The sequence below is a fragment of the Sebastes umbrosus genome, chromosome 20 (genome assembly GCF_015220745.1).
Source record: "Sebastes umbrosus isolate fSebUmb1 chromosome 20, fSebUmb1.pri, whole genome shotgun sequence".
Lineage (NCBI taxonomy): Eukaryota > Metazoa > Chordata > Actinopteri > Perciformes > Sebastidae > Sebastes > Sebastes umbrosus.
The window spans coordinates 1,803,985-1,814,602 of record NC_051288.1 but is presented as its reverse complement, the minus strand read 5'-3'; positions in this window follow the sequence as shown (position 1 = coordinate 1,814,602).

Genomic DNA, 10,618 nt, shown 5'->3' with positions numbered 1-10,618 from the left:
AGCAAGGACAACATTCAACATCTTAAACAAAATCTGGAAAACAAAAAACCTATAACTCAAGACCAAACTACAAATCTTTAATTCAAATGTCAAAATCCATTCTGCTGTACGGATCCGAAACATGGAAGACGACCACCAACATACTGAACAAATTACAGACATTCATTAACCGCTGCCTCCGACACCTCCTGGGAATCTACTGGCACAACGCCATCTCAAACGCCAGCCTGTGGGAACGCACCAAGCAGAAAACAATAGAAATTCAAATCAAGAGGAGAAAATGGAAATGGATAGGTCACACACTTGGAAGACAAAATAAATGGATCACAAAGCAGGCTCTAACATGGAACACACAAGGAAAGAAGAAGAGAGGACGTCCTAGAACCTCCTGGAGAAGAACCACAGAACAGGAGATGAAGAGGGAAGGGCTGTCATGGCAACAACTAGACCGGAGAAGATGGAGGGGTTTCATCGATGGCCTGTGTTCCTTAGGGAATTCAAAGGCCTAAGTAAGTAAAGTAAGATATATATATGTGTCAGTGCATCACTTTGCCAATATACAGTAAAAGAGGACTGGGGGGAAAGTCCATCATCACAGTTTTGTACTGTACTGCATGTATATTTTTTGTAACTGCACGTTCACTATTTAGAATTGCAAGACCATGTGAGGGTTCACCTACGACACTGGAGACGTGATGCTGAGCTCGAATGACGAATCAATTGTGGTCCCATTTACAGTGTGCTGTAATGAGATTCTGATTTACATTTTGTCTTTGTCCTTTTCCGGGACTTTATTTTTACTGTAAGTGCTGAATCCACTGAATTATGAAATAGTTGTTTTTTCTGGAAATACAAAAATGTATTTACTGTATTGTAAACGATAAACATTGTTTATGCTACATGTCCTGAACATTGTGTATTCCATTTTCTTTCATGTAGTGTGTAATGAATGCTCAGTAGTGTTTTTATTTTGACTGGCTTGGAGTATGATCTGACAACATGGTTTTGAGCACAGATGAAACTGTTTTGAGGCGATCGTTTGGTTTTGCAAGAACAGTTGGAGGTTTTGTGAATGTAGTTTGAAAATTGGGTTTTGTGAACACAGTTTTGAGAAAAGGGTGGAAGGTTTCAAGAGATGTGTCTTAGCGATTGTGAAAAACTGTAATCTTGATGGATCGTTGCCAATGATGACAAAATATACAGTACATAATACATACAAAACGGATACAATAAAGCCAATCAATTAAACAAATTAAAGGCCGTTTAAAAGCAACTACAGAGTGGGGTGAAATGGTTGGTTGTTAAGGATTTGAAACTGACCAATGGACACTAATGTACTGAGTTTTAAATTACACTGTAGGACGTTCAGTGCATGCAAACTCTTTAAGATTAAGCCAATCATTGGCACGATTCTGACAAGGTCCAGAGGTCTAGTCCAATAATGAAGTGATATAAGGTGGCAGATCTCCAACAATGGCTTTATAAAGAAATAGATGCCAATGCATATTAAGCCTCTCTGCCAGAAAGGACCACCCAACCAACGTACAATGGTGAGTAAAATAATCCCAATAATCTTTTCCTGCAAACCCAAAGTGTTTCCATCCTTTACTGGATGTGTAGTGTTTACCACGCTGGATTTAACACGTGAGGGTGCAGGTCGTATCCACGCTGACCCTCCACCCTTTTATATTTTTTCGTTTCGGCCCACTGCGGTTTGTTACGGTTGACGGATACGGAACAGATATGACTTCACATTACGCAGACTACAGCAATAAAAGTGGTAACTTCCTTCTACCACCGTATAGACTCAAATGAAGCAAATATATTGATTCTGGTAATTAAAAAAATTGCGATACATAGGTGAATCAATCCCCCCCCATTCACCCCATTAGTTAGGGTTGATAAAAAGCAAATGTTAATTGCAGCTCTGTTATAGCACGCAAACGCCGACCTCCTGTATGGAGGTCAAATTTGCTACACACCTATCCACAACCGCGACACCTCTCTACATGAAGGGCACACAGCTCTCGTCATTAGACTTAACATTGGCATTCAAATGGCATTTACATTGTGAGGTGCAGAATCGTCCAATATAGATGTAGTACCCAGAAATACTTGGCTGCTTGTTCACACTATTGCCCCGCCATTTTACTATTTTTTGGCAACAACCTAGAGGTGACCAGCTGTTCAAGCACCAGCAGTCCAAACCACTTCATTCTTTGGACTTAAATATGTCTTGAGATAATACCTGACATCAGCTGGCAGGGCTGGAAGAGGGAGGGTGCACAATAGTGAAAGAGAGTGATAGTGACAGCAAGAAGAAGGAGGGAATGTGAAATGAAAAGGAAGACTGCCGGACGAAAAGAGGTCAAGGGAGACAGAACAGAGTGAGTGAGCAAGAAGAAGTGATGCTAATACCTGGATGGCCTGTCAGCTGGACAGCTGCAGGACTGTTGGGTTGTTAGTTTCATCACTGTGCTCAGAGGCTGATGAAAACAAGCAGCAACTAACTGTTGAAAGGCTGCAAGCTTGGAAACAAAACACAGGTAGTCCACTTTGTTTTTTTGGACACTTACATGCTGGTTCCCTCCATCATTGTGCCATTGTTGCTGTGAGCCTACAGTACAAATCGAGAGTTATGAGAGCCTGAAATTGGTCAGAAATCTCAGAGGCATCATTGTGCTGGCCATCAGAGTAATAGACTGTCTGGATGCATTATCTGGTTGCATTATCTCCCTCTGGCTGCGGCTGAGGCTTGGATCAGATCCCGCAGCAAAGTGATTGAAAAGCAAGAGGAATCAGGCACGGAGCGAGTGAGCTGAACCAGTAATATATGATAAAATACAGCAGTTTCACTACACTTGGATGTCAAGAGGTGAGAGCAGGAAAAATATTCTTTATAAGTAGCTTTACGTGCTGAAAGTGGAAGGACTGAGAGGAAAAGCATCAAATGATTTAGGATGATGAAATGAGGATGGATTACATAGCAGAGTGGTACCTCGCTCAATACAAACACATCCCACGTCCAGGCTTTAACGCTGTCAGGCGAACATCAAGGCAGCCCACTTCTACACAGACACAGATGGACACATACTGTATAAACATACTATGTCATACTCCTGGTTGAACTTTTCAAAATGATTAAGCTAGAAGCCAATCCCCAACAACACCCCTGTTGTGAATAAGTTGCAGAGCTTTATAATAACCTGCGTCTTCAACAGTGGAAGTAATAGGACCGAGCCTATGGGCTGAGACAAGCAGCCATTTTATAATGAGGGATGGAATCGCTCAGCCATACAGCACCACTCTTCCTGTTAGGATCCTTAAATTAAAGAAGCAAACGATGCGTGCAGCAAATTCTCACCCCTAAATCTCCAGGGCTACCTTTCTCTGAGTGGAATCTAACTCCACTTTCTACCAGCTCAACTCTCATCTGCTCCACTGAATCAGCCCTGCTCTCGGAAAAAAGGGGAAACGACTCGCTGTCTTCCTGTGTATCATTGAATTGGAACTGTATTTATCTACAGACCATTTTCATCAGTGCGGGAGAGCAGTTACTTGTGCATTTCATCACTCTGAAATCTACGGCACTTACGGCAGTGTTTCTTCAAACTCTAGAGTGTGTACCCGTTTAGATTGTTGGGCTTGTTGAGAACATGGCAATTCATTTTCAGATGCCACCAAACACTTACACTGAGACACTTGGAAAATTAAAGAAGATCGTGACCACTTTTCGAGTGAGCTGAAGTGCAGATGATTGGGAGACAGGATGCACAGTAAGATGAACCAATCAGTTATGATGTTAGAATTAGTTTCAGCTCAGTCATCTAAAGGTCTACAAGACCGACAATACTAACTTAAGAGAATTTATATATGAATACAGAATCTTTAAAGGTCCCATATTATAAAAAAGTTAGATTTTCAGTGCTATATTAATACTGTGAAAGTATTGAAATGCTCAATCCACTGGGAGATACACACAGCCCGTATTCAGAAACTCTGCATTTGAAACAAGCTGTCAGGGTTTCTGTTCATTTGTGATGTCATAAATCTACAATATTTAAACCCTTTACACAATTTTAAACGTAAACATTCTAAATGTGTCCCAGTTTATTCCTGGTTGCAGTGTATGTGAATGTCATCAGCTGACAGGAAGTACACATGGACCCAAGCTGTTGCCTAGCAACGCAATTCTGTTGCAATTTCGTTGCAATTCCGTTGAAATGTGCTAAAACGGAGCGTTTAAGACAGAGGGTAAATACAGGCATATTCAGGTCAACAGTATGAGGAAAATAAAGTGTTTTTTGAACATTATAGCATGTAAACATGTTCTAGTAGCAACGCAAAATACAAGTAAAGTAAATAAAACGGTCGCTATATCGTGACAGTAGTGCATGAGACAGGTAATCTGAAAAAAAATCATGTTCCTCCGGTGTCCTCCGGTGCTCCTAACGGCATCTGCAAGATTTCACTGACCGGAGGAAAACAACCAATCAGAGCTGATCTAGAGTCTGCCGTCTAGATGCCGTCTCTGAGCAGCTGTCAGTCACTCGCAAACTCTGATCAATCAGTCAAACTAGGCAGCGCTGATCAAATATGAATCAATATTCTGTTACTGTAATTTCTCTCCTCAGATGTTCTCAGAATCATCTTATAGTGTACTGTTCAGCTGTAAAATGAGAAAGTTTGTGACCCGGCAGCCATGTTGAGATCTGTTGAGGAAATACCAAGCACCGCCCAGAGCAAACTCTGTTTTCAGGCTTTAAAAAATATCTAGCCTTTGACGGAAGACTTTAACCAATCACAGGTTATTTCAGAGAGAGACCTATTGCAGTCTTCCTCTCAGCCCTTTCAGACAGAGCGATCAGATATAAATCAGATCTCGATGTGGACACTGGAGACACATATGTAGGTGTAAATGTAATCAGGTTAAATCATATCTACTGTAGATACAAGACACATTTTAATGCCAGGTGTAAAAGAGGTCAGTGGTGGCCCGACCATCGTTGCTGTTTCCCCAATGACTTGAAAGGTGGTGTAGTTCTAACACATTTAAATTCCAAGGGACACTGTTGGTCATGGACACCAGACAGTCCTATATTCACCTTCTCATTATGAGTTCCTCATACGATACGATACGATACGATACGATACAACTTTATTGTGAGTTTGCACTGAAATTCATTTTGCATCCATCATGCTTGCAAAGCCTACCATAACTTCTGTCATGGAAGTTATGGTTAACACTCCTACTGTAGGAACCATGACACCCTCAGAGCAGTTGGTCTAGTCGAACTTAATCAGGACATACTCAGACTAGCAGCCAAACATAATTGTGATTGGCCCCGGTGCAAATTTCTTTCTTGGACTCTCGCCCCAAACACAAGCGCACACTTGTGCGCACATGCACGTACACACACAACCAACAACAACCACTCCAGACAATTGCAAAGCAGTTGGAGAGGCTCACCATGCAACTCCATCCCAGCAAACCAGCCTCAGTTCAGCACCACGGACAGCAGCCGGAGCACCAAATTCATCAACGCTAACTTAACATCCTGCCTTGGACTCAGCAGCCAAATGTTACCACAGACACAGATCACAGTAGGTGCACATTTTCCAACATTTGAGACATAAGAATTACAGTCCACAATAAGAAAAAGAAACCAGTACTCACCCATTAGAAATTGATCCTACAGGTCATGTGCTCTGCAAAGTCATTAACAACACTGCTTAAGAACCATGTCCTTTTGTATTGGAATGTCCTGGCTGTGAGCGACGCAGCGCAACGTGGCATGCTGTTTTTTAAGCTGAACTTTTGTCAGATGCCCAGCTGTTTCTAATTATTCCTGTCGCTCGCCTTTAAACTGCCTCAATGGACCAGGAGCGGCTGATTGGTGAAGTTGAAATAAGGAGTTATCCATACAATACCTCCTCATTTCACTGCAAAAAAATCTAAATAAGGTGTCAGCTGGCTGGAGGGAGATCAGCAGAGAGCTGAAAGTTTCCTACTGCTGTTGGCTATATTGTACATTTCTAGTAAATATCACAATATTAAACCTCTGTTTTCTGTTTAAAAAGAACAAAGGAAGGAAGATAAGTGGTTACGTCTCCAGTCTGATCTCGAGCTCACAGTTGATAGGAAGCCTACCTGGTTTGTTTACATGACGTAACAGAAGTGCATATAACGGATTCAGTGTGGACACGGTGTAGGAAGGTGATCTTTAGGCCCCTGACAGCTTCTGGGCCCCGGTGCGCCGCACTGGTTGCACCGTCGATATTTATGAGACTGACTCAGGCTCAAGCGGGCCCTCATGTTAGGAGGTTTGATTCCTGTTAATCTGGGGAACTAAGCTGAGGGCAAACTCAGGTATGACCTCATCCAACTAACACAGCCTATAACTTCATGTTTTTTTAATTGGTATGGAGACAAGGGGAGGTCAATTATAGCAGGAGGTGCAGGACAAAACTACAGAAACATTCATTAGAATTGATATGACGTTTTTTTTTTTTTTTACACCTTCTAATTAGCAATGTATGCTTATATTGAGTGAACCTATAGCAGCAACAAAAGTGCAACAAAGTCACCTTATTCCACTTTGATTCAGAGCAAAGAGAACCGATTGTAGGTGTGAATGCATTTTAACTTTCAGGATTTTGCACCCTGACCTGCACTCAATCAGCTCTCCTTGCACCTTGTAATAACAGGGAAAAGCTTCTCTCGTCCACCCCTGTCACACACACCTGAGCAGGGTAAATCTACAGGCATCTCCCAGCCATGCATCATAAACTTTGAAGACTCAAACTGGAGAGAAAGAGGGGAGAATGAAAATAAATGAGATATAAACATGCTGGATGAATGTGTGCTATTGAATCAGCGTAAACACTGGTTATTCATTATCAAATGGGCACTTTAATTGGTGGCAGAATATATGCCAGCAACCCAGTCGGTATGAAAAATCATGTGACAGCTTTGACAGAGGGTCGACTCCTCTGCGATTTCTTTTGAGAAATGAGTCCCGCTTTTATGATTACAATTGTAGACCAGGAGTCAAACTATCACCAGGAGCTTGCAAAGCGGCTGGCGTGCGTACATATGGATTATGTGGAATTTGCATCTGTTAATCAAGCTTGTCGGAAATTATATAAATAACAATTGGCGATTGCCTTGGTTGAAACTAATTATCCCCATTCTTTATTAAGCACTGTTTGGTAATCCCTCTAAAGATTCTCTGCCGTGGCATCTTTCCAACACTCACCCCTACAGTCAGCCAGTCACGAGAGAGAAGAAATTGTTTTGCATTTATACTTCATCGAATCCTGATTGTCCTAGTTGGCTTGGCCAGATACTCCATCTACTGTATGTGTGTGGAGTTTAGTCCAATTCGGGCCTTGGAGACATTCCCTGCAGAGACACATATCAGATTTCCCCCTCTTGAAAATGTTCACGTTTTATTGTTTTACAACATTTAATCAAAGTAGATTTAATGAAGCTTTTTTAACACTGAACAATAGAAAAAGACCCTTTAATGTCAAAGTGATAACAGATCTCTAGAAAATAGAAAATACATGTTTGCATATACATATTCACCCCCTTTAATAGAACACACCTAAATCATCTCTGGTGATTAGTAACAGAATTAGTTAAATGTAGATCACCTGTGTGTAATCTAGGGGTTTCAATGATTATAGCATATATACACAGCCGGGCGTAAATTATCAACGCTTTGTCACGCCCATTAGAGATAGGTGATACCAACGCACAAGGCACCCTTTAGCGCAGTGGTTCCCAAACCTTTTCTGCAGCGCCCCCCTTTTGTAAGGCCCCCAATGGCTAGTGCAGAACCAGAACTCTGGGCCCCACTTAGGGGTCCCAGCCCTCCAGTTTGGGAACCACTGCTTGAGCGTGTGTATGAAACGCAACATGCTGTCAATAAGCTTGAATGTAAACCCATCGTAGACATGCACTGGGTATGGTGACATAGTATAAAGAGCAAAAAAGAGACACACAGGGTGGGCGGGAAAGGTGGTGGATTGGCCCAACAAACACAAGGTCAGACCGCTGTTTGTGTCCCGTGCATTAAGTTTCACTTTTACAATCTGCTGTTCATTCGTGTCACATGTTCACAACATTAAGTCTAATTTTCACTTTACAAACGTAGTCATTTTAAGCCCAACCATGTTGTCTTTTCCTAAACCTAACTAAGTGTTTTTATTTAAATCACAACTTTAAACATGTGTTAACTGCGACCTTAAAGTGACTCCAAGGGGTCTGACAAAGCGTGAGTATGTGACGAGTTGGGATGAAAATGTGTTAAAATACACCTGTTTATGGAAGGTCCAACTTTTGGTGCATCAGTATCATGGCAAAACCTCCACCATGAAGACAAACAAACACTCCAAGCAATTTGGCAAAAAGGTGATTGACAAGTGTAGCAAGTGTACCACCAATACCACTCTATTTATGCTACTGAACCAGTTCTAGGTTCTACTGGAGTGGGGTGACAGTATTAAATCAGACCAAAGACCAGATACGTTAAATACAACAAGGTAAATTGAGTTCACTTTCCCTTTAATTTTGCTCTTTAATCTAGTTTAGAGATAGCTTAGTTCTGGCAATCCATCCAGGTTGGATGTGTTGCTTAGTTTCTGTTTAGACCGGTCCATTAGTAACTGTCTTATTTTAGGCTAATAGGCTGTACCTAATTTGAATGATTAAACTAGTGAGTTTGGAACCTTAACATCTGATGTCTGAATTACCTCCATAAAGAATCAATGGAAATAGTGTTATCTGGTCTCTGGTTACCAGTTTTACATCTGTTTTGACCAGTCCTGGCTGGCTCGCCAAATTTGTAGAAAGTGTACAACCAATACTAGTCTATTTATGCTACTGGACCAGTTCTAGGTTCTACTGGAGTGGGGTAACAGTATAAAATCAGACCAAAGACCAGATACTCTAAATACAAAAGCCAGCACTTTACTGAATTTGAACAAAGACAATAAATAAAACAGTTACTCAAAACAATGTATAATCCTGCAGCTATCAAGAAGGTAAATTGAGTTATTTTCCATTTAATTTTGCTCTTTAATCCAGTTTAGACATAGCTTAGTTCCGACAATCCATCCAAGTTGGATGTGTCACTTCGGTTACGTTTAGACCAGTCTATTAGTAACTGTCTTATTCAAGTCAGTTTCACATCACCGGAGTCGGGGACGCAGCTGATGAAGGTTAAATTGTCAAACATGCCACAATAACTCCAAAGGGAATAATGAAGAAACCTCTATGCTTCTGTTCTGTATGCCAAGCTTCATATTAATTAAAAGTAATTGTAGTCAGATCTACTCGTGCTATAGATGGGCAGTGATAATATAAGACTGTTAATTTATGTATTCACACGTCTCTAATTTTTTCTCTTACCAGCTATCCTTCCAGCATTTGGTAGCTACATGTGTTACTGTTAGTCTGGATTGTGTGTTTAACTTCTTCGTATTTGTCCAATATTATAGTTTGCTTTTCGTTTGTAAAATGTGCAGCTCTGCTGACAGTAGACTTGTTTGTGTTTGTGATTGGTCACATGCTGCATACCCCGCCCCTTTTATGTGAATGAGCTCATAGCCAGATTGAGAATCCCTGGGTTGATTTACCGAGTTGATAACCAGCGTCGTAGGACTTCTTAACGTGATCTCGTTTGTTAGGGTTAGGTAAACCAGATTACAAAAAGATACCTTGGGTATGTTGAACTAGCTACAGGCCTCTGGAGTGGTAAAGTCAGAGTCCAGATCCCAAGCCACAACCCCTATGCAATCTGACATTAGAGGATCCCTTTCTTTTTTTTTTTTAAAGTTATTTTTTTGGGGGCATTTTCTATTTTTATTGACAGGACAGTGGATAGAGTCTTGAAAGGGGGGAGAGAGAGAGTGGATGCGGAAAGGGCCACAGGCCGGATTCGAACCCGGGCCGCTGCGGTCAGGACCAAGCCTTAATACATGGACGCCCACTCTACCAACTGAGCTAACCCAGGCGCCAAGAGGATCCCTTTCTGTTGATCACTGTCAAAAATCAACTTCTTACTGTTGTAAAACAAGAAAATGTTTTTATATTGGAGCTCCTGATGTGACAAAGGGACCCCCTGACATCAGACCCTTTATGCACCGGCCCAAGAAAGCCATACATAATTTTATGTCAATTTATTATGAAGCCACTCGACGGCTGATGAGCTGTCAAGAAACGCAACGACAAAACTTGGTCTCCAAGGGCAATAAACAATCCCAGCTAACAAGCCTCCTCTGGCACAAATAAACACAACAGAGTTGGCAGATCAAATGAAAGCAGACAAACAGAAAAGTTTCATGTGAAGGAGGCTGTTAGTAAGACACAGGAATCATATGCACACACACACACACACATACACACACATCGTGGGAACGTAAATGTGCTTTTGACGATAGGAGTGCTGCATGAAAGCTTGAGTCAATGAGACTTACTGGAGTAGGCATGCACACAATTATATAATCAACACCATATTCTCTTGCACTTGTGAGTCATTTTGGAGATTTGGGGCTCTCTGCTGTTGCCTGCCATCCATATGGTGTCTGTGCACTGCATCTCTTGGTGGAG